This window comes from Halichoeres trimaculatus, unplaced genomic scaffold (genome assembly GCF_033239565.1).
Source record: "Halichoeres trimaculatus isolate MK-OKI-2021-1 unplaced genomic scaffold, fHalTri1.1 fHalTri1_scaffold_7, whole genome shotgun sequence".
NCBI lineage: Eukaryota > Metazoa > Chordata > Actinopteri > Labriformes > Labridae > Halichoeres > Halichoeres trimaculatus.
Genome location: NW_027437185.1, coordinates 7,006,623 through 7,026,378, shown reverse-complemented (window position 1 = coordinate 7,026,378; position 19,756 = coordinate 7,006,623). Strand labels below are relative to the sequence as shown.

General features: G+C 48.2%; 37 non-coding genes across 37 annotated transcripts; all 37 read left to right on the top strand.

Moving 5' to 3' along the window:
* Window positions 1-849: 849 nt before the first annotated feature.
* On the top strand, window positions 850-922 carry trnak-cuu (transfer RNA lysine (anticodon CUU)). Its single transcript has one exon. It is a non-coding gene; the product is annotated as a tRNA-Lys (tRNA).
* A 435-nt stretch (window positions 923-1,357) lies between these two features.
* trnak-cuu (transfer RNA lysine (anticodon CUU)) lies at window positions 1,358-1,431 on the top strand. Its single transcript has one exon. It is a non-coding gene; the product is annotated as a tRNA-Lys (tRNA).
* Window positions 1,432-1,873: 442 nt separating this feature from the next.
* On the top strand, window positions 1,874-1,946 carry trnak-cuu (transfer RNA lysine (anticodon CUU)). Its single transcript has one exon. It is a non-coding gene; the product is annotated as a tRNA-Lys (tRNA).
* A 438-nt stretch (window positions 1,947-2,384) lies between these two features.
* On the top strand, window positions 2,385-2,457 carry trnak-cuu (transfer RNA lysine (anticodon CUU)). Its single transcript has one exon. It is a non-coding gene; the product is annotated as a tRNA-Lys (tRNA).
* Window positions 2,458-2,896: 439 nt separating this feature from the next.
* Window positions 2,897-2,970, top strand: trnak-cuu (transfer RNA lysine (anticodon CUU)). Its single transcript has one exon. It is a non-coding gene; the product is annotated as a tRNA-Lys (tRNA).
* A 311-nt stretch (window positions 2,971-3,281) lies between these two features.
* trnak-cuu (transfer RNA lysine (anticodon CUU)) lies at window positions 3,282-3,354 on the top strand. Its single transcript has one exon. It is a non-coding gene; the product is annotated as a tRNA-Lys (tRNA).
* A 437-nt stretch (window positions 3,355-3,791) lies between these two features.
* On the top strand, window positions 3,792-3,864 carry trnak-cuu (transfer RNA lysine (anticodon CUU)). Its single transcript has one exon. It is a non-coding gene; the product is annotated as a tRNA-Lys (tRNA).
* Window positions 3,865-4,303: 439 nt separating this feature from the next.
* Window positions 4,304-4,376, top strand: trnak-cuu (transfer RNA lysine (anticodon CUU)). Its single transcript has one exon. It is a non-coding gene; the product is annotated as a tRNA-Lys (tRNA).
* A 438-nt stretch (window positions 4,377-4,814) lies between these two features.
* Window positions 4,815-4,887, top strand: trnak-cuu (transfer RNA lysine (anticodon CUU)). Its single transcript has one exon. It is a non-coding gene; the product is annotated as a tRNA-Lys (tRNA).
* A 441-nt stretch (window positions 4,888-5,328) lies between these two features.
* trnak-cuu (transfer RNA lysine (anticodon CUU)) lies at window positions 5,329-5,401 on the top strand. The gene has a single exon. It is a non-coding gene; the product is annotated as a tRNA-Lys (tRNA).
* Window positions 5,402-5,838: 437 nt separating this feature from the next.
* Window positions 5,839-5,911, top strand: trnak-cuu (transfer RNA lysine (anticodon CUU)). Its single transcript has one exon. It is a non-coding gene; the product is annotated as a tRNA-Lys (tRNA).
* Window positions 5,912-6,351: 440 nt separating this feature from the next.
* Window positions 6,352-6,424, top strand: trnak-cuu (transfer RNA lysine (anticodon CUU)). Its single transcript has one exon. It is a non-coding gene; the product is annotated as a tRNA-Lys (tRNA).
* Window positions 6,425-6,861: 437 nt separating this feature from the next.
* On the top strand, window positions 6,862-6,934 carry trnak-cuu (transfer RNA lysine (anticodon CUU)). The gene has a single exon. It is a non-coding gene; the product is annotated as a tRNA-Lys (tRNA).
* Window positions 6,935-7,370: 436 nt separating this feature from the next.
* Window positions 7,371-7,443, top strand: trnak-cuu (transfer RNA lysine (anticodon CUU)). The gene has a single exon. It is a non-coding gene; the product is annotated as a tRNA-Lys (tRNA).
* A 437-nt stretch (window positions 7,444-7,880) lies between these two features.
* trnak-cuu (transfer RNA lysine (anticodon CUU)) lies at window positions 7,881-7,953 on the top strand. Its single transcript has one exon. It is a non-coding gene; the product is annotated as a tRNA-Lys (tRNA).
* A 433-nt stretch (window positions 7,954-8,386) lies between these two features.
* On the top strand, window positions 8,387-8,459 carry trnak-cuu (transfer RNA lysine (anticodon CUU)). The gene has a single exon. It is a non-coding gene; the product is annotated as a tRNA-Lys (tRNA).
* Window positions 8,460-9,410: 951 nt separating this feature from the next.
* Window positions 9,411-9,483, top strand: trnak-cuu (transfer RNA lysine (anticodon CUU)). Its single transcript has one exon. It is a non-coding gene; the product is annotated as a tRNA-Lys (tRNA).
* A 438-nt stretch (window positions 9,484-9,921) lies between these two features.
* trnak-cuu (transfer RNA lysine (anticodon CUU)) lies at window positions 9,922-9,994 on the top strand. The gene has a single exon. It is a non-coding gene; the product is annotated as a tRNA-Lys (tRNA).
* A 439-nt stretch (window positions 9,995-10,433) lies between these two features.
* On the top strand, window positions 10,434-10,507 carry trnak-cuu (transfer RNA lysine (anticodon CUU)). The gene has a single exon. It is a non-coding gene; the product is annotated as a tRNA-Lys (tRNA).
* Window positions 10,508-10,818: 311 nt separating this feature from the next.
* Window positions 10,819-10,891, top strand: trnak-cuu (transfer RNA lysine (anticodon CUU)). The gene has a single exon. It is a non-coding gene; the product is annotated as a tRNA-Lys (tRNA).
* Window positions 10,892-11,332: 441 nt separating this feature from the next.
* Window positions 11,333-11,405, top strand: trnak-cuu (transfer RNA lysine (anticodon CUU)). The gene has a single exon. It is a non-coding gene; the product is annotated as a tRNA-Lys (tRNA).
* Window positions 11,406-11,842: 437 nt separating this feature from the next.
* trnak-cuu (transfer RNA lysine (anticodon CUU)) lies at window positions 11,843-11,915 on the top strand. Its single transcript has one exon. It is a non-coding gene; the product is annotated as a tRNA-Lys (tRNA).
* A 439-nt stretch (window positions 11,916-12,354) lies between these two features.
* On the top strand, window positions 12,355-12,427 carry trnak-cuu (transfer RNA lysine (anticodon CUU)). The gene has a single exon. It is a non-coding gene; the product is annotated as a tRNA-Lys (tRNA).
* Window positions 12,428-12,864: 437 nt separating this feature from the next.
* trnak-cuu (transfer RNA lysine (anticodon CUU)) lies at window positions 12,865-12,937 on the top strand. The gene has a single exon. It is a non-coding gene; the product is annotated as a tRNA-Lys (tRNA).
* A 437-nt stretch (window positions 12,938-13,374) lies between these two features.
* On the top strand, window positions 13,375-13,447 carry trnak-cuu (transfer RNA lysine (anticodon CUU)). The gene has a single exon. It is a non-coding gene; the product is annotated as a tRNA-Lys (tRNA).
* Window positions 13,448-13,883: 436 nt separating this feature from the next.
* Window positions 13,884-13,956, top strand: trnak-cuu (transfer RNA lysine (anticodon CUU)). Its single transcript has one exon. It is a non-coding gene; the product is annotated as a tRNA-Lys (tRNA).
* Window positions 13,957-14,394: 438 nt separating this feature from the next.
* trnak-cuu (transfer RNA lysine (anticodon CUU)) lies at window positions 14,395-14,467 on the top strand. The gene has a single exon. It is a non-coding gene; the product is annotated as a tRNA-Lys (tRNA).
* A 439-nt stretch (window positions 14,468-14,906) lies between these two features.
* Window positions 14,907-14,979, top strand: trnak-cuu (transfer RNA lysine (anticodon CUU)). The gene has a single exon. It is a non-coding gene; the product is annotated as a tRNA-Lys (tRNA).
* A 440-nt stretch (window positions 14,980-15,419) lies between these two features.
* trnak-cuu (transfer RNA lysine (anticodon CUU)) lies at window positions 15,420-15,492 on the top strand. Its single transcript has one exon. It is a non-coding gene; the product is annotated as a tRNA-Lys (tRNA).
* Window positions 15,493-15,932: 440 nt separating this feature from the next.
* On the top strand, window positions 15,933-16,005 carry trnak-cuu (transfer RNA lysine (anticodon CUU)). The gene has a single exon. It is a non-coding gene; the product is annotated as a tRNA-Lys (tRNA).
* A 434-nt stretch (window positions 16,006-16,439) lies between these two features.
* Window positions 16,440-16,512, top strand: trnak-cuu (transfer RNA lysine (anticodon CUU)). The gene has a single exon. It is a non-coding gene; the product is annotated as a tRNA-Lys (tRNA).
* A 439-nt stretch (window positions 16,513-16,951) lies between these two features.
* Window positions 16,952-17,024, top strand: trnak-cuu (transfer RNA lysine (anticodon CUU)). Its single transcript has one exon. It is a non-coding gene; the product is annotated as a tRNA-Lys (tRNA).
* Window positions 17,025-17,464: 440 nt separating this feature from the next.
* Window positions 17,465-17,537, top strand: trnak-cuu (transfer RNA lysine (anticodon CUU)). Its single transcript has one exon. It is a non-coding gene; the product is annotated as a tRNA-Lys (tRNA).
* Window positions 17,538-17,975: 438 nt separating this feature from the next.
* Window positions 17,976-18,048, top strand: trnak-cuu (transfer RNA lysine (anticodon CUU)). Its single transcript has one exon. It is a non-coding gene; the product is annotated as a tRNA-Lys (tRNA).
* Window positions 18,049-18,488: 440 nt separating this feature from the next.
* trnak-cuu (transfer RNA lysine (anticodon CUU)) lies at window positions 18,489-18,561 on the top strand. The gene has a single exon. It is a non-coding gene; the product is annotated as a tRNA-Lys (tRNA).
* A 434-nt stretch (window positions 18,562-18,995) lies between these two features.
* On the top strand, window positions 18,996-19,067 carry trnak-cuu (transfer RNA lysine (anticodon CUU)). Its single transcript has one exon. It is a non-coding gene; the product is annotated as a tRNA-Lys (tRNA).
* Window positions 19,068-19,504: 437 nt separating this feature from the next.
* trnak-cuu (transfer RNA lysine (anticodon CUU)) lies at window positions 19,505-19,577 on the top strand. The gene has a single exon. It is a non-coding gene; the product is annotated as a tRNA-Lys (tRNA).
* The last annotated feature ends 179 nt before the right edge of the window (window positions 19,578-19,756 follow it).

Genomic DNA, 19,756 nt, shown 5'->3' with positions numbered 1-19,756 from the left:
ATATAATATAGCATTATAATGCTGCGGTGACTCCTGAATTTCCCCTCAGGGATAAATAAAGTATTTTCTATTTCTCTATTTCTATAAAGCAGAGTTGATGGTTTGTTAATAGGAGCTGTGGCACAGTTCTTAGATGACGCAGTAAATGTAATTTGGGGAATATATTTATATTTATATTGATTGATTCATGAGAACTGTTTAATTTTGTATCGAGTAATATGCCCGTGACTTACAATAGTTTGTAAAATTCTGCATTTTTCTACTTTACAGTTGCCGTCAGCAGAAAGTCATACCTTGGCACATTTTCGACAGTTGGATTTGGTGCGTTTGTCAGGTATGTTATGTTGATGTTGTGTATTCATAGATGAATTTGCCAAAAAATATGTTTCAATGTATGTTTTAAATACTCATATTCATTCATTTTCTTTGTCGTTTTTTTTTTGATAATTTAGTCCACATGCCTAGAAAGAAGTCCTTCCGTCATTCCGTGGCGGCAGCTGGTAGACTGGCAGAGCGACAGCCACTTGACATCACCCCCTTGTGGCGTCGTGCACGAGAAGAAGATGAAGCAGGTATGTGGAAAATTATATTTATTTGTTTTTGCTGAACTAATTACTGTTGGTGTATCTTAGAGATGTTGCTTTTGCATTTGTCATCACTTTTGTGACTGAGTTGGGAAAATCTGATTTGTCTTTCATAGCAGAAGGCACTGGAAAGCGCCACCATGTCCTGAGGTGGCCAGTTTCCACTCTGACCAGGAAGAGTCACAAGTTGGTCATTCCACCTGAGTTTTCTGACTACTGGGACTGTTTTTTGGCAGAAAAAAGTGTGAAAAATGTATGAGGTGTAGCCTGGTTAGCTCAGTCGGTAGAGCATGAGACTCTTAATCTCAGGGTCGTGGGTTCGAGCCCCACATTGGGCGTGAACTTTATGTGAATGCACATCTGTTGTGATTAGACACTCAAAATGAGCCACAGACTATGTGTCTGTCAATTGCCGCCTTCTGCTCTGACCTCAGTGGCACTCCTAAAATGGACCCTTTCAGCCTGCCATGTCTCAAGGTTGTGGGTTCTAGCCCTGCACTGTGCGTCAAAGCTTTATGCCATGGACTCATGGGGTTCCTTGAACCTACGCTGAGCCATAGCCACTGTGTGCTGTGTCCACAACTGCATTCCTAAAACAGACTCCGTACACCTCTGAATTGTGTCCGCTGCACTCAGGTGTAAGCACTGAGCTTACTAGAACATGCTCTTGCTGTATGGCACAAAGTTGCTCAGTATCTGCCACATGGCGTTCACCTAGGAAGCTAATGGGACTGTTTCTTGGCAAAAAGAGTGTGAAAAATGCATGAGGTGTAGCCCGGTTAGCTCAGTCGGTAGAGCATGAGACTCTTAATCTCAGAGGTCGTGGGTTCGAGCCCCACATTGGGCGTGAACTTTATGTGAATGCACATCTGTTGTGATTAGACACTCAAAATGAGCCACAGACTATGTGTCTGTCAATTGCCGCCTTCTGCTCTGACCTCAGTGGCACTCCTAAAATGGACCCTTTCAGCCTGCCATGTCTCAAGGTTGTGGGTTCTAGCCCTGCACTGTGCGTCAAAGCTTTATGCCATGGACTCATGGGGGTTCCTTGAACCTACGCTGAGCCATAGCCACTGTGTGCTGTGTTCACAACTGCATTCCTAAAAAAGACCCCATCTGCCTCTGAATTGTGTCCGCTGCACTCAGGTGTAAGCACTGAGCTTGTTTACTAGCACATGCTCTTGCTGTATGGCACAAAGTTGCTCAGTATCTGCCACAAGGCGTTTACCTTGGAAGCTCTAATGGGACTGTTTTTTGCCAAAAAGAGTGTGAAAAATGCATGAGGTGTAGCCCGGTTAGCTAAATCGGTAGAGCATGAGACTCTTAATCTAAGGGTCGTAGGTTCGAGCCCCACATTGGGCGTGAACTTTATGTGAATGCACATCTGTTGTGATTAGACACTCAAAAGGAGCCACAGACACATACCATGAGCAATTGCTGCCTTCTGCTCTGACCTCAGTGGCACTCCTAAAATGGACCCTTTCAGCCTGCCATGTCTCAAGGTTGTGGGTTCTAGCCCTGCACTGTGCGTCAAAGCTTGATGCCATGGACTCATGGGGTTCCTTGAACCTACGCTGAGCCATAGCCACTGTGTGCTGTGTCCACAACTGCATTCCTAAGCAGACCCTGTACGCCTCTGAATTGTGTCCGCTGCACTCAGGTGTAAGCACTGAGCTTGTTTACTAGCACATGCTCTTGTTGTATTGCACAAAGGTGCTCAGTATCTGCCACAAGGCGTTATTGGAAGCTTCTGGGACTTTTTTTTTGGCAGAAAAAAGTGTGAAAAATGCATGTGGTGTAGCCCGGTTAGCTCAGTCGGTAGAGCATGAGACTCTTAATCTCAGGGTCGTGGGTTCGAGCCCCACATTGGGCGTGAACTTTATGTGAATGCACATCTGTTGTGATTGGACACTTAAAATGAGCCACAGACTATGTGTCTGTCAAATGCCACCTTCTGCTCTGACCTCAGTGGCACTCCTAAAATGGACCCTTTCAGCCTGCCATGTCTCAAGGTTGTGGGTTCTAGCCCTGCACTGTGCGTCAAAGCTTGATGCCATGGACTCATGGGGTTCCTTGAACCTACGCTGAGCCATAGCCACTGTGTGCTGTATCCACAAATGCATTCCTAAAAAAGACCCCATCTGCCTCTGAATTGTGTCCGCTGCACTCAGGTGTAAGCACTGAGCTTGTTTACTAGCACATGCTCTTGCTGTATGGCACAAAGTTGCTCAGTATCTGCCACAAGGCGTTCACCTCAGAAGCTACTGGGACTGTTTCTTGGCAAAAAGAGTGTAAAAAATGCATGAGGTGTAGCCCGGTTAGCTCAGTCGGTAGAGCATGAGACTCTTAATCTCAGAGGTCGTAGGTTCGAGCCCCACATTGGGCGTGAACTTCATGTGAATGCACATCTGTTGTGATCAGACACTCAAAATGAGCTTTATGCCATGGACTCATGGGATTCCTTGAACCTACGCTGAGCCATAGTCACTGTGTGCTGTGTCCACAACTGCATTCCTAAAACAGATCCCGTACACCTCTGAATTGTGTCCGCTGCACTCAGGTGTAAGAACTGAGCTTACTAGAACGTGCTCTTGTTGTATGGCACAAAGGTGCTCCATACCTCCCACAAGGTGATCACCTCGGAAGCTACTGGGACTGTTTTTTGCCAAAAAGAGTGTGAAAAATGCATGAGGTGTAGCCCGGTTAGCTCAGTCGGTAGAGCATGAGACTCTTAATCTCAGGGTCGTGGGTTCGAGCCCCACATTGGGTGTGAACTTTATGTGAATGCACATCTGTTGTGATTAGACACTCAAAAGGAGCCACAGACACATACCATGAGCAATTGCTGCCTTCTGCTCTGACCTCAGTGGCACTCCTGAAATGGACCCTTTCAGCATGCCATGTCTCAAGGTTGTGGGTTCTAGCCCTGCACTGTGCGTCAAAGCTTTATGCCATGGACTCATGGGGTTCCTTGAACCTTCGCTGAGCCATAGCCACTGTGTGCTGTGTCCACAACTGCATTCCTAAGCAGACCCTGTACGCCTCTGAATTGTGTCCGCTGCACTCAGGTGTAAGCACTGAGCTTGTTTACTAGCACATGCTCTCGTTGTATTGCACAAAGGTGCTCAGTATCTGCCACAAGGCTTTATTGGAAGCTTCGGGGACTTTTTATTGGCAGAAAAAAGTGTGAAAAATGCATGTGGTGTAGCCCGGTTAGCTCAGTCGGTAGAGCATGAGACTCTTAATCTCAGGGTCGTGGGTTCGAGCCCCACATTGGGCGTGAACTTTATGTGAATGCACATCTTTTGTGATTAGACACTCAAAAGGAGCCACAGACACATACCATGAGCAATTGCTGCCTTCTGCTCTGACCTCAGTGGCACTCCTGAAATGGTCCCTTTCAGCTTGCCATGTTTAAGGTTGTGGATTCTAGCCCTGCACTGTGTGTCAAAGCTTTATGCCATGGACTCATGGGGTTCCTTGAACCTACGCTGAGCCATAGCCACTGTGTGCTGTGTCCACAACTGCATTCCTAAAAAAGACCACATCTGCCTCTGAATTGTGTCCGCTGCACTCAGGTGTAAGCACTGAGCTTGTTTACTAGCACATGCTCTTGCTGTATGGCACAAAGTTGCTCAGTATCTGCCACAAGGCGTTCACCTCAGAAGCTACTGGGACTGTTTTTTGGCAAAAAGAGTGTGAAAAATGCATGAGGTGTAGCCCGGTTAGCTCAGTCGGTAGAGCATGAGACTCTTAATCTCAGGGTCGTGGGTTCGAGCCCCACATTGGGCGTGAACTTTATGTGAATGCACATCTTTTGTGATTAGACACTCAAAATGAGCCACAGACACATACCATAAGCAATTGCCGCCTTCTGCTCTGACCTCAGTGGCACTCCTGAAAGTGACCCTTTCAGCCTGCCATGTCTCAAGGTTGTGGGTTCTAGCCCTGCACTGTGCGTCAAAGCTTTATGCCATGGACTCATGGGGTTCCTTGAACCTACGCTGAGCCATAGCCACTGTGTGCTGTGTCCACAACTGCATTCCTAAAACAGACTCCGTACACCTCTGAATTGTGTCCGCTGCACTCAGGTGTAAGCACTGAGCTTGTTTACTAGCACATGCTCTTGTTGTATTGCACAAAGGTGCTCAGTATCTGCCACAAGGCGTTATTGGAAGCTTCTGGGACTTTTTTTTGGCAGAAAAAAGTGTGAAAAATGCATGTGGTGTAGCCCGGTTAGCTCAGTCGGTAGAGCATGAGACTCTTAATCTCAGGGTCGTGGGTTCGAGCCTCACATTGGGCGTGAACTTTATGTGAATGCACATCTTTTGTGATTAGACACTCAAAAGGAGCCACAGACACATACCATGAGCGATTGCTGCCTTCTGCTCTGACCTCAGTGGCACTCCTGAAATGGACCCTTTCAGCCTGCCATGTCTCAAGGTTGTGGGTTCTAGCCCTGCACTGTGCGTCAAAGCTTTATGCCATGGACTCATGGGGTTCCTTGAACCTTCGCTGAGCCATAGCCACTGTGTGCTGTGTCCACAACTGCATTCCTAAGCAGACCCTGTACGCCTCTGAATTGTGTCCGCTGCACTCAGGTGTAAGCACTGAGCTTGTTTACTAGCACATGCTCTTGTTGTATTGCACAAAGGTGCTCAGTATCTGCCACAAGGCGTTTACCTTGGAAGCTCTAATGGGACTGTTTTTTGCCAAGAAGAGTGTGAAAAATGCATGTGGTGTAGCCCGGTTAGCTCAGTCGGTAGAGCATGAGACTCTTAATCCCAGGGTCGTGGGTTCGAGCCCCACATTGGGCGTGAACTTTATGTGAATGCACATCTGTTGTGATTAGACACTCAAAATGAGCCACAGACTATGTGTCTGTCAATTGCCACCTTCTGCTCTGACCTCAGTGGCACTCCTAAAATGGACCCTTTCAGCCTGCCATGTCTCAAGGTTGTGGGTTCTAGCCCTGCACTGTGCGTCAAAGCTTTATGCCATGGACTCATGGGGTTCCTTGAACCTACGCTGAGCCATAGCCACTGTGTGCTGTGTCCACAACTGCATTCCTAAAACAGACTCCGTACACCTCTGAATTGTGTCCGCTGCACTCAGGTGTAAGCACTGAGCTTGTTTACTAGCACATGCTCTTGCCTTATTGCACAAAGGTGCTCGGTATCTGCCACAAGGCGTTATTGGAAGCTACTGGGACATTTTTTTGGCAGAAAAAAGTGTGAAAAATGCATGAGGTGTAGCCCGGTTAGCTCAGTCGGTAGAGCATGAGACTCTTAATCTCAGGGTCGTGGGTTCGAGCCCCACATTGGGTGTGAACTTTATGTGAATGCACATCTGTTGTGATTAGACACTCAAAATGAGCCACAGACACATACCATGAGCAATTGCTGCCTTCTGCTCTGACCTCAGTGGCACTCCTGAAATGGACCCTTTCAGCTTGCCATGTTTAAGGTTGTGGATTCTAGCCCTGCACTGTGTGTCAAAGCTTTATGCCATGGACTCATGGGGTTCCTTGAACCTACGCTGAGCCATAGCCACTGTGTGCTGTGTCCACAACTGCATTCCTAAAAAAGACCACATCTGCCTCTGAATTGTGTCCGCTGCACTCAGGTGTAAGCACTGAGCTTGTTTACTAGCAAATGGTCTTGCTGTATGGCACAAAGTTGCTCAGTATCTGCCACAAGGCGTTCACCTCAGAAGCTACTGGGACTGTTTTTTTGCAGAAAAAAGTGTGAAACATGTATTAGGTGTAGCCCGGTTAGCTCAGTCGGTAGAGCATGAGACTCTTAATCTCAGGGTCGTGGGTTCGAGCCCCACATTGGGCGTGAACTTTATGTGAATGCACATCTGTTGTGATTAGACACTCAAAATGAGCCACAGACACATACCATAAGCAATTGCCGCCTTCTGCTCTGACCTCAGTGGCGCTCCTGAAATGGACCCTTTCAGCCTGCCATGTCTCAAGCTTGTGTGTTCTAGCCCTGCACTGTGCGTCAAAGCTTTATGCCATGGACTCATGGGGTTCCTTGAACCTACGCTGAGCCATAGCCACTGTGTGCTGTGTCCACAACTGCATTCCTAAAACAGACCCCGTACACCTCTGAATTGTGTCCCCTGCACTCAGGTGTTAACACTGAGCTTGTTTACTAGCACATGCTCTTGCTGTATGGCACAAAGGTGCTCAGTATCTGCCACAAGGTGTTATTGGAAGCTACTGGGACTGTTTTTTGGCAAAAGGAGTTTGAAAAATTCGTTAGGTGTAGCCTGGTTAGCTCAGTCGGTAGAGCATGAGACTCTTAATCTCAGGGTCGTGGGTTCGAGCCCCACATTGGGCGTGAACTTTATGTGAATGCACATCTGTTGTGATTAGACACTCAAAATGAGCCACAGACTATGTGTCTGTCAATTGCCACCTTCTGCTCTGACCTCAGTGGCACTCCAGAAATGGACCCTTTCAGCCTGCCATGTCTCAAGGTTGTGGGTTCTAGCCCTGCACTGTGCGTCAAAGCTTTATGCCATGGACTCATGGGGTTCCTTGAACCTACGCTGAGCCATAGCCACTGTGTGCTGTGTCCACAACTGCATTCCTAAAACAGACCTTGTACACCTCTGAATTGTGTCCCCTGCACTCAGGTGTTAGCACTGAGCTTGTTTACTAGCACATGCTCTTGTTGTATGGCACAAAGGTGCTCAGTATCTGCCACAAGGTGTTATTGGAAGCTACTGGGACTGTTTTTTGGCAAAAGGAGTTTGAAAAATGCATTAGGTGTAGCCTGGTTAGCTCAGTCGGTAGAGCATGAGACTCTTAATCTCAGGGTCGTGGGTTCGAGCCCCACATTGGGCGTGAACTTTATGTGAATGCACATCTGTTGTGATTAGACACTCAAAATAAGCCACAGACTATGTGTCTGTCAATTGCCACCTTCTGCTCTGACCTCAGTGGCACTCCTAAAATGGACCCTTTCAGCCTGCCATGTCTCAAGGTTGTGGGTTCTAGCCCTGCACTGTGCGTCAAAGCTTTATGCCATGGACTCATGGGGTTCCTTGAACCTACGCTGAGCCATAGCCACTGTGTGCTGTGTCCACAACTGCATTCCTAAAACAGACTCCGTACACCTCTGAATTGTGTCCGCTGCACTCAGGTGTAAGCACTGAGCTTGTTTACTAGCACATGCTCTTTGCTGTATTGCACAAAGGTGCTCGGTATCTGCCACAAGGCGTTATTGGAAGCTACTGGGACTGTTTTTGGCAGAAAAAAGTGTGAAAAATGCATGAGGTGTAGCCCGGTTAGCTCAGTCGGTAGAGCATGAGACTCTTAATCTCAGGGTCGTGGGTTCGAGCCCCACATTGGGCGTGAACTTTATGTGAATGCACATCTGTTGTGATTAGACACTCAAAATGAGCCACAGACACATACCATAAGCAATTGCCGCCTTCTGCTCTGACCTCAGTGGCGCTCCTGAAATGGACCCTTTCAGCTTGCCATGTCTCAAGCTTGTGGGTTCTAGCCCTGCACTGTGCGTCAAAGCTTTATGCCATGGACTCATGGGGTTCCTTGAACCTACGCTGAGCCATAGCCACTGTGTGCTGTGTCCACAACTGCATTCCTAAAACAGACCCCGTACACCTCTGAATTGTGTCCCCTGCACTCAGGTGTAAGCATTGAGCTTGTTAACTAGCACATGCTCTTGTTGTATTGCACAAAGGTGCTCAGTATCTGCCACAAGGCGTTATTGGAAGCTACTGGGACATTTTTTTGGCAAAAAAAAAGTGTGAAAAATGCATGCGCCCGGTTAGCTCAGTCGGTAGAGCATGAGACTCTTAATCTCAGGGTCGTGGGTTCGAGCCCCACATTGGGCGTGAACTTTATGTGAATGCACATCTGTTGTGATTAGACACTCAAAATGAGCCACAGACTATGTGTCTGTCAATTGCCGCCTTCTGCTTTGACCTCAGTGGCACTCCTAAAATGGACCCTTTCAGCCTGCCATGTCTCAAGGTTGTGGGTTCTAGCCCTGCACTGTGCGTCAAAGCTTTATGCCATGGACTCATGGGGTTCCTTGAACCTACGCTGAGCCATAGCCACTGTGTGCTGTGTCCACAACTGCATTCCTAAAACAGACTCCGTACGCCTCTGAATTGTGTCCCCTGCACTCAGGTGTTAGCACTGAGCTTGTTAACTAGCACATGCTCTTGTTGTATTGCACAAAGTTGCTCAGTATCTGCCACAAGGCGTTATTGGAAGCTACTGGGACTTTTTTTTGGCAGAAAAAAGTGTGAATAATACATGAGGTGTAGCCCGGTTAGCTCAGTCGGTAGAGCATGAGACTCTTAATCTCAGAGTCCTAGGTTCGAGCCCCACGTTGGAGCTTGAACTTTATGTGAATGCACATCTGTTGTGATTAGACACTCAAAAGGAGCCACAGACTATGAGTGTGTCAATCGCGCCTTCTGCTCTGACCTCAGTGGCACTCCTAAAATGGACCCTTTCAGCCTGCCATGTCTCAAGGTTGTGGGTTCTAGCCCTGCACTGTGCGTCAAAGCTTTATGCCATGGACTCATGGGGTTCCTTGAACCTACGCTGAGCCATAGCCACTGTGTGCTGTGTTCACAACTGCATTCCTCATAAAGACCCCATCTGCCTCTGAATTGTGTCCGCTGCACTCAGGTGTAAGCACTGAGCTTGTTTACTAGCACATGCTCTTGCTGTATGGCACAAAGTTGCTCAGTATCTGCCACAAGGCGTTTACCTTGGAAGCTCTAATGGGACTGTTTTTTGCCAAAAAGAGTGTGAAAAATGCATGAGGTGTAGCCCGGTTAGCTCAGTCGGTAGAGCATGAGACTCTTAATCTAAGGGTCGTAGGTTCGAGCCCCACATTGGGCGTGAACTTTATGTGAATGCACATCTGTTGTGATTAGACACTCAAAAGGAGCCACAGACACATACCATGAGCAATTGCTGCCTTCTGCTCTGACCTCAGTGGCACTCCTAAAATGTACCCTTTCAGCCTGCCATGTCTCAAGGTTGTGGGTTCTAGCCCTGCACTGTGCGTCAAAGCTTGATGCCATGGACTCATGGGGTTCCTTGAACCTACGCTGAGCCATAGCCACTGTGTGCTGTGTCCACAACTGCATTCCTAAGCAGACCCTGTACGCCTCTGAATTGTGTCCGCTGCACTCAGGTGTAAGCACTGAGCTTGTTTACTAGCACATGCTCTTGTTGTATTGCACAAAGGTGCTCAGTATCTGCCACAAGGCGTTATTGGAAGCTTCTGGGACTTTTTTTTTGGCAGAAAAAAGTGTGAAAAATGCATGTGGTGTAGCCCGGTTAGCTCAGTCGGTAGAGCATGAGACTCTTAATCTCAGGGTCGTGGGTTCGAGCCCCACATTGGGCGTGAACTTTATGTGAATGCACATCTGTTGTGATTAGACACTCAAAATAAGCCACACACTATGTGTCTGTCAATTGCCACCTTCTGCTCTGACCTCAGTGGCACTCCTAAAATGGACCCTTTCAGCCTGCCATGTCTCAAGGTTGTGGGTTCTAGCCCTGCACTGTGCGTCAAAGCTTTATGCCATGGACTCATGGGGTTCCTTGAACCTACGCTGAGCCATAGCTACTGTGTGCTGTGTCCACAACTGCATTCCTAAAACAGACTCCGTACACCTCTGAATTGTGTCCGCTGCACTCAGGTGTAAGCACTGAGCTTGTTTACTAGCACATGCTCTTGCTGTATGGCACAAAGTTGCTCAGTATCTGCCACAAGGCGTTCACCTCAGAAGCTACTGGGACTGTTTCTTGGCAAAAAGAGTGTAAAAAATGCATGAGGTGTAGCCCGGTTAGCTCAGTCGGTAGAGCATGAGACTCTTAATCTCAGAGGTCGTAGGTTCGAGCCCCACATTGGGCATGAACTTCATGTGAATGCACATCTGTTGTGATCAGACACTCAAAATGAGCTTTATGCCATGGACTCATGGGATTCCTTGAACCTACGCTGAGCCATTGTCACTGTGTGCTGTGTCCACAACTGCATTCCTAAAACAGACTCCGTACGCCTCTGAATTGTGTCCGCTGCACTCAGGTGTAAGAACTGAGCTTACTAGAACGTGCTCTTGTTGTATGGCACAAAGGTGCTCCATACCTCCCACAAGGCGATCATCTCGGAAGCTACTGGGACTGTTTTTTGCCAAAAAGAGTGTGAAAAATGCATGAGGTGTAGCCCGGTTAGCTCAGTCGGTAGAGCATGAGACTCTTAATCTCAGGGTCGTGGGTTCGAGCCCCACATTGGGTGTGAACTTTATGTGAATGCACATCTGTTGTGATTAGACACTCAAAAGGAGCCACAGACACATACCATGAGCAATTGCTGCCTTCTGCTCTGACCTCAGTGGCACTCCTGAAATGGTCCCTTTCAGCTTGCCATGTTTAAGGTTGTGGATTCTAGCCCTGCACTGTGTGTCAAAGCTTTATGCCATGGACTCATGGGGTTCCTTGAACCTACGCTGAGCCATAGCCACTGTGTGCTGTGTCCACAACTGCATTCCTAAAAAAGACCACATCTGCCTCTGAATTGTGTCCGCTGCACTCAGGTGTAAGCACTGAGCTTGTTTACTAGCAAATGGTCTTGCTGTATGGCACAAAGTTGCTCAGTATCTGCCACAAGGCGTTCACCTCAGAAGCTACTTGGACTGTTTTTTTTGCAGAAAAAAGTGTGAAACATGTATTAGGTGTAGCCTGGTTAGCTCAGTCGGTAGAGCATGAGACTCTTAATCTCAGGGTCGTGGGTTCGAGCCCCACATTGGGCGTGAACTTTATGTGAATGCACATCTGTTGTGATTAGACACTCAAAATGAGCCACAGACACATACCATAAGCAATTGCCGCCTTCTGCTCTGACCTCAGTGGCGCTCCAGAAATGGACCCTTTCAGCCTGCCATGTCTCAAGGTTGTGGGTTCTAGCCCTGCACTGTGCGTCAAAGCTTTATGCCATGGACTCATGGGGTTCCTTGAACCTACGCTGAGCCATAGCCACTGTGTGCTGTGTCCACAACTGCATTCCTAAAACAGACCTTGTACACCTCTGAATTGTGTCCCCTGCACTCAGGTGTTAGCACTGAGCTTGTTTACTAGCACATGCTCTTGTTGTATGGCACAAAGGTGCTCAGTATCTGCCACAAGGTGTTATTGGAAGCTACTGGGACTGTTTTTTGCCAAAAAGAGTGTGAAAAATGCGTTAGGTGTAGCCTGGTTAGCTCAGTCGGTAGAGCATGAGACTCTTAATCTCAGGGTCGTGCGTTCGAGCCCCACATTGGGCGTGAACTTTATGTGAATGCACATCTGTTGTGATTAGACACTCAAAATAAGCCACAGACTATGAGTCTGTCAATCGCGCCTTCTGCTCTGACCTCAGTGGCACTCCAGAAATGGACCCTTTCAGCCTGCCATGTATCAAGGTTGTGGGTTCTAGCCCTGCACTGTGCGTCAAAGCTTTATGCCATGGACTCATGGGGTTCCTTGAACCTTCGCTGAGCCATAGCCACTGTGTGCTGTGTCCACAACTGCATTCCTAAGCAGACCCTGTACGCCTCTGAATTGTGTCCGCTGCACTAAGGTGTAAGCACTGAGCTTGTTTACTAGCACATGCTTTTGTTGTATTGCACAAAGGTGCTCAGTATCTGCCACAAGGCGTTTACCTTGGAAGCTCTAATGGGACTGTTTTTTGCCAAAAAGAGTGTGAAAAATGCGTTAGGTGTAGCCTGGTTAGCTCAGTCGGTAGAGCATGAGACTCTTAATCTCAGGGTCGTGGGTTCGAGCCCCACATTGGGCGTGAACTTTATGTGAATGCACATCTGTTGTGATTAGACACTCAAAATAAGCCACACACTATGTGTCTGTCAATTGCCACCTTCTGCTCTGACCTCAGTGGCACTCCTAAAATGGACCCTTTCAGCCTGCCATGTCTCAAGGTTGTGGGTTCTAGCCCTGCACTGTGCGTCAAAGCTTTATGCCATGGACTCATGGGGTTCCTTGAACCTACGCTGAGCCATAGCTACTGTGTGCTGTGTCCACAACTGCATTCCTAAAACAGACTCCGTACACCTCTGAATTGTGTCCGCTGCACTCAGGTGTAAGCACTGAGCTTGTTTACTAGCACATGCTCTTGCTGTATTGCACAAAGGTGCTCGGTATCTGCCACAAGGCGTTATTGGAAGCTACTGGGACATTTTTTTGGCAGAAAAAAGTGTGAAAAATGCATGAGGTGTAGCCCGGTTAGCTCAGTCGGTAGAGCATGAGACTCTTAATCTCAGGGTCGTGGGTTCGAGCCCCACATTGGGCGTGAACTTTATGTGAATGCACATCTGTTGTGATTAGACACTCAAAATGAGCCACAGACACATACCATAAGCAATTGCCGCCTTCTGCTCTGACCTCAGTGGCGCTCCTGAAATGGACCCTTTCAGCCTGCCATGTCTCAAGCTTGTGGGTTCTAGCCCTGCACTGTGCATCAAAGCTTTATGCCATGGACTCATGGGGTTCCTTGAACCTACGCTGAGCCATAGCCACTGTGTGCTGTGTCCACAACTGCATTCCTAAAAAAGACCACGTACACCTCTGAATTGTGTCCCCTGCACTCAGGTGTTAGCACTGAGCTTGTTTACTAGCACATGCTCTTGCTGTATGGCACAAAGGTGCTCAGTATCTGCCACAAGGTGTTATTGGAAGCTACTGGGACTGTTTTTTGGCAAAAGGAGTTTGAAAAATTCGTTAGGTGTAACCTGGTTAGCTCAGTCGGTAGAGCATGAGACTCTTAATCTCAGGGTCGTGGGTTCGAGCCCCACATTGGGCGTGAACTTTATGTGAATGCACATCTGTTGTGATTAGACACTCAAAATGAGCCACAGACTATGTGTCTGTCAATTGCAACCTTCTGCTCTGACCTCAGTGGCACTCCAGAAATGGACCCTTTCAGCCTGCCATGTCTCAAGGTTGTGGGTTCTAGCCCTGCACTGTGCGTCAAAGCTTTATGCCATGGACTCATGGGGTTCCTTGAACCTACGCTGAGCCATAGCCACTGTGTGCTGTGTCCACAACTGCATTCCTGAAACAGACCTTGTACACCTCTGAATTGTGTCCCCTGCACTCAGGTGTTAGCACTGATCTTGTTTACTAGCACATGCTCTTGTTGTATGGCACAAAGGTGCTCAGTATCTGCCACAAGGTGTTATTGGAAGCTACTGGGACTGTTTTTTGGCAAAAGGAGTTTGAAAAATGCGTAAGGTGTAGCCTGGTTAGCTCAGTCGGTAGAGCATGAGACTCTTAATCTCAGGGTCGTGCGTTCGAGCCCCACATTGGGCGTGAACTTTATGTGAATGCACATCTGTTGTGATTAGACACTCAAAATAAGCCACAGACTATGAGTCTGTCAATCGCGCCTTCTGCTCTGACCTCAGTGGCACTCCAGAAATGGACCCTTTCAGCCTGCCATGTCTCAAGGTTGTGGGTTCTAGCCCTGCACTGTGCATCAAAGCTTTATGCCATGGACTCATGGGGTTCCTTGAACCTACGCTGAGCCATAGCCACTGTGTGCTGTGTCCACAACTGCATTCCTAAAACAGACTCCGTACGCCTCTGAATTGTGTCCGCTGCACTCAGGTGTAAGCACTGATCTTGTTTACTAGCACATGCTCTAACTGTATGGCACAAAGTTGCTCAGTATCTGCCACAAGGCGTTATTGGAAGCTACTGGGACATTTTTTTGGCAGAAAAAATTGTGTGAAAAATATATGAGTTGTGGCCCGGTTAGCTCAGTCGGTAGAGCATGAGACTCTTAATCTCAGGGTCGTGGGTTCGAGCCCCACATTGGGCGTGAACTTTATGTGAATGCACATCTGTTGTGATTAGACACTCAAAATGAGCCACAGACTATGTGTCTGTCAATTGCCACCTTCTGCTCTGACCTCAGTGGCACTCCAGAAATGGACCCTTTCAGCCTGCCATGTCTCAAGGTTGTGGGTTCTAGCCCTGCACTGTGCGTCAAAGCCTAATGCCATGGACTCATGGGGTTCCTTAAACCTACGCTGAGCCATAGCCACTGTGTGCTGTGTCCACAACTGCATTCCTAAAACAGACTCTGTATGCCTCTGAATTGTGTCCGCTGCACTCAGGTGTAAGCACTGATCTTGTTTACTAGCGCATGCTCTAACTGTATGGCACAAAGTTGCTCAGTATCTGCCACAAGGCGTTCACCTTGGAAGCTACTGAGACTGTTTTTTGCCAAAAAGAGTGTGAATAATGCATTAGGTGTAGCCCGGTTAGCTCAGTCGGTAGAGCATGAGACTCTTAATCTCAGGGTCGTGGGTTCGAGCCCCACATTGGGCGTGAACTTTATGTGAATGCACATCTGTTGTGATTAGACACTCAAAATGAGCCACAGGCACATACCATGAGCAATTGCCGCCTTCTGCTCTGACCTCAGTGGCACTCCTGAAATGGACCCTTTCAGCCTGCCATGTCTCAAGGTTGTGGGTTCTAGCCCTGCACTGTGCGTCAAAGCCTAATGCCATGGACTCATGGGGTTCCTTAAACCTACGCTGAGCCATAGCCACTGTGTGCTGTGTCCACAACTGCATTCCTAAAACAGACTCTGTATGCCTCTTAATTGTGTCCCCTGCACTCAGGTGTAAGCACTGATCTTGTTTACTAGCGCATGCTCTAACTGTATGGCACAAAGTTGCTCAGTATCTGCCACAAGGCGTTCACCTTGGAAGCTACTGAGACTGTTTTTTGCCAAAAAAAGTGTGAAAAATGCATGAGGTGTAGCCCGGTTAGCTCAGTCGGTAGAGCATGAGACTCTTAATCTCAGGGTCGTGGGTTCGAGCCCCACATTGGGCGTGAACTTTATGTGAATGCACATCTGTTGTGATTAGACACTCAAAATGAGCCACAGACACATACCATAAGCAATTGCCGCCTTCTGCTCTGACCTCAGTGGCACTCCTGAAATGGACTCTTTCAGCCTGCCATGTTTAAGGTTGTGGATTCTAGCCCTGCACTGTGCGTCAAAGCTTTATGCCATGGACTCATGGTGTTCCTTGAACCTACACTGAGCCATAGCCACTGTGTGCTGTGTCCACAACTGCATTCCTAAAAAAGACCACATCTGCCTCTGAATTGTGTCCGCTGCACTCAGGTGTAAGCACTGAGCTTGTTTACTAGCACATGCTCTTGTTGTATGGCACAAAGTTGCTCAGTATCTGCCACAAGGCGTTCACCTCAGAAGCTACTGGGACTGTTTTTTGGCAGAAAAAAGTGTGAAAAATGCATGAGGTGTAGCCCGGTTAGCTCAGTCGGTAGAGCATGAGACTCTTAATCTCAGGGTCGTGGGTTCGAGCCCCACATTGGGCGTGAACTTTATGTGAATGCACATCTGTTGTGATTAGACACTCAAAATGAGCCACAGACACAAACCATGAGCAATTGCCGCCTTCTGCTCTGACCTCAGTGGCACTCCTGAAATGGACCCTTTCAGCCTGCCATGTCTCAAGGTTGTGGGTTCTAGCCCTGCACTGTGCATCAAAGCTTTATGCCATGGACTCATGGGGTTCCTTGAACCTACGCTGAGCCATAGCCACTGTGTGCTGTGTCCACAATTGCATTCCTAAAACAGACTCCGTACGCCTCTGAATTGTGTCCGCTGCACTCAGGTGTAAGCACTGAGCTTACTAGAACATGCTCTTGTTGTATGGCACAAAGTTGCTCAGTATCTGCCACAAGGCATTATTGGAAGCTACTGGGACTTTTTTTTGGCAGAAAAAAGTGTGAAAATTGCATGAGGTGTAGCCCGCTTAGCTCAGTCGGTAGAGCATGAGACTCTTAATCTCAGGGTCGTGGGTTCGAGCCCCACATTGGGCGAGAACTTTATGTGAATGCACATCTGTTGTGATTAGACACTCAAAATGAGCCACAGACTATGTGTCTGTCAATATCCACCTTCTGCTCTGACCTCAGTGGCACTCCTAAAATGGACCCTTTCAGCCTGCCATGTCTCAAGGTTGTGGGTTCTAGCCCTGCACTGTGTGTCAAAGCTTTATGCCATGGACTCATGGGGTTCCTTGAACCTTCGCTGAGCCATAGCCACTGTGTGCTGTGTCCACAACTGCATTCCTAAAACAGACTCCGTACGCCTCTGAATTGTGTCCGCTGCACTCAGGTGTAAGCACTTAGCTTGTTTACTAGCACATGCTCTTGTTGTATGGCACAAACGTGCTCAGTATCTGCCACAAGGCGTTCACCTAGGAAGCTAATGGGACTGTTTCTTGGCAAAAAGAGTGTGAAAAATCCATTAGGTGTAGCCCGGTTAGCTCAGTCGGTAGAGCATGAGACTCTTAATCTCAGGGTCGTGGGTTCGAGCCCCACATTGGGCGTGAACTTTATGTGAATGCACATCTGTTGTGATTAGACACTCAAAATGAGCCACAGACACATACCATAAGCAATTGCCGCCTTCTGCTCTGACCTCAGTGGCACTCCTGAAATGGACCCTTTCAGCCTGCCATGTCTCAAGGTTGTGGGTTCTAGCCCTGCACTGTGCATCAAAGCTTTATGCCATGGACTCATGGGATTCCTTGAACCTACGCTGAGCCATAGCCACTGTGTGCTGTGTCCACAACTGCATTCCTAAAACAGACTCCGTACGCCTCTGAATTGTGTCCGCTGCACTCAGGTGTAAGCACTTAGCTTGTTTACTAGCACATGCTCTTGTTGTATGGCACAAACGTGCTCAGTATCTCCCACAAGGCGTTCACCTAGGAAGCTACTGGGATTTTTTTTTGCTAAAAAGAGTGTGAATAATGCATTAGGTGTAGCCCGGTTAGCTCAGTCGGTAGAGCATGAGACTCTTAATCTCAGGGTCGTGGGTTCGAGCCCCACATTGGGCGTGAACTTTATGTGAATGCACATCTGTTGTGATTAGACACTCAAAATGAGCCACAGGCACATACCATGAGCAATTGCCGCCTTCTGCTCTGACCTCAGTGGCACTCCTGAAATGGACCCTTTCAGCCTGCCATGTCTCAAGGTTGTGGGTTCTAGCCCTGCACTGTGCGTCAAAGCTTTATGCCATGGACCCATGGGGTTCCTTGAACCAACGCTGAGCCATAGCCACTGTGTGCTGTGTCCACAACTGCATTCCTAAAAAAGACCACGTCTGCCTCTGAATTGTGTCCGCTGCACTCAGGTGTAAGCACTGAGCTTGTTTACTAGCACATGCTCTTGCTGTATGGCACAAAGTTGCTCAGTATCTGCCACAAGGCGTTATTGGAAGCTACTGGGACTGTTATTTGGCAATAAAGAGTGTGAAAAATGCATGAGGTGTAGCCCGCTTAGCTCAGTCGGTAGAGCATGAGACTCTTAATCTCAGGGTCGTGGGTTCGAGCCCCACATTGGGCGTGAACTTTATGTGAATGCACATCTGTTGTGATTAGACACTCAAAATGAGCCACAGACACATACCATGAGCAATTGCCGCCTTCTGCTCTGACCTCAGTGGCACTCCTGAAATGGACCCTTTCAGCCTGCCATGTCTCAAGGTTGTGGGTTCTAGCCCTGCACTGTGCATCAAAGCTTTATGCCATGGACTCATGGGATTCCTTGAACCTACGCTGAGCCATAACCACTGTGTGCTGTGTCCACAACTGCATTCCTAAAACAGACTCCGTACGCCTCTGAATTGTGTCCGCTGCACTCAGGTGTAAGCACTGAGCTTGTTTACTAGCACATGCTCTTGCTGTATGGCACAAAGGTGCTCGATATCTCCCACAAGGCGTTCACCTAGGAAGCTACTGGGATTTTTTTTTGCTAAAAAGAGTGTGAATAATGCATTAGGTGTAGCCCGGTTAGCTCAGTCGGTAGAGCATGAGACTCTTAATCTCAGGGTCGTGGGTTCGAGCCCCACATTGGGCGTGAACTTTATGTGAATGCACATCTGTTGTGATTAGACACTCAAAATGAGCCACAGGCACATACCATGAGCAATTGCCGCCTTCTGCTCTGACCTCAGTGGCACTCCTGAAATGGACCCTTTCAGCCTGCCATGTCTCAAGATTGTGGGTTCTAGCCCTGCACTGTGCGTCAAACCTTTATGCCATGAACTCATGGGGTTCCTTGAACCTACGCTGAGCCATAGCCACTGTGTGCTGTGTCCACAACTGCATTCCTAAAAAAGACCATGTCTGCCTCTGAATTGTGTCCGCTGCACTCAGGTGTAAGCACTGAGCTTACTAGAACATGCTCTTGTTGTATGGCACAAAGTTGCTCAGTATCTGCCACAAGGCGTTATTGGAAGCTACTGGGACTTTTTTTTGGCAGAAAAAAGTGTGAAAAATGCATGAGGTGTAGCCCGGTTAGCTCAGTCAGTAGAGCATGAGACTCTTAATCTCAGAGCGTGGGTTCGAGCCCCACATTGGGCGTGAACTTCATGTGAATGCACATCTGTTGTGGTTAGACACTCAAAATGAGCCACAGATTATGTGTCTGTCAATTGCCACCTTCTGCTCTGACCTCAGTGGCACTCCTGAAATGGACCCTTTCAGCCAGCCATTTCTCAAGGTTGTGGGTTCTAGCCCTGCACTGTGCGTCAAAGCTTTATGCTATGGACTCATGGGGTTCCTTGAACCAACGCTGAGCCATAGCCACTGTGTGCTGTGTCCACAACTGCATTCCTAAAAAAGACCACGTCTGCCTCTGAATTGTGTCCGCTGCACTCAGGTGTAAGCACTGAGCTTGTTTACTAGCACATGCTCTTGCTGTATGGCACAAAGTTGCTCAGTATCTGCCACAAGGCGTTATTGGAAGCTACTGGGACTGTTATTTGGCAATAAAGAGTGTGAAAAATGCATGAGGTGTAGCCCGCTTAGCTCAGTCGGTAGAGCATGAGACTCTTAATCTCAGCGTCGTGGGTTCGAGCCCCACGTTGGGCGTGAACTTTATGTGAATGCACATCTGTTGTGATTAGACACTCAAAATGAGCCACAGACACATACCATGAGCAATTGCCGCCTTCTGCTCTGACCTCAGTGGCACTCCTGAAATGGACCCTTTCAGCCTGCCATGTCTCAAGGTTGTGGGTTCTAGCCCTGCACTGTGCATCAAAGCTTTA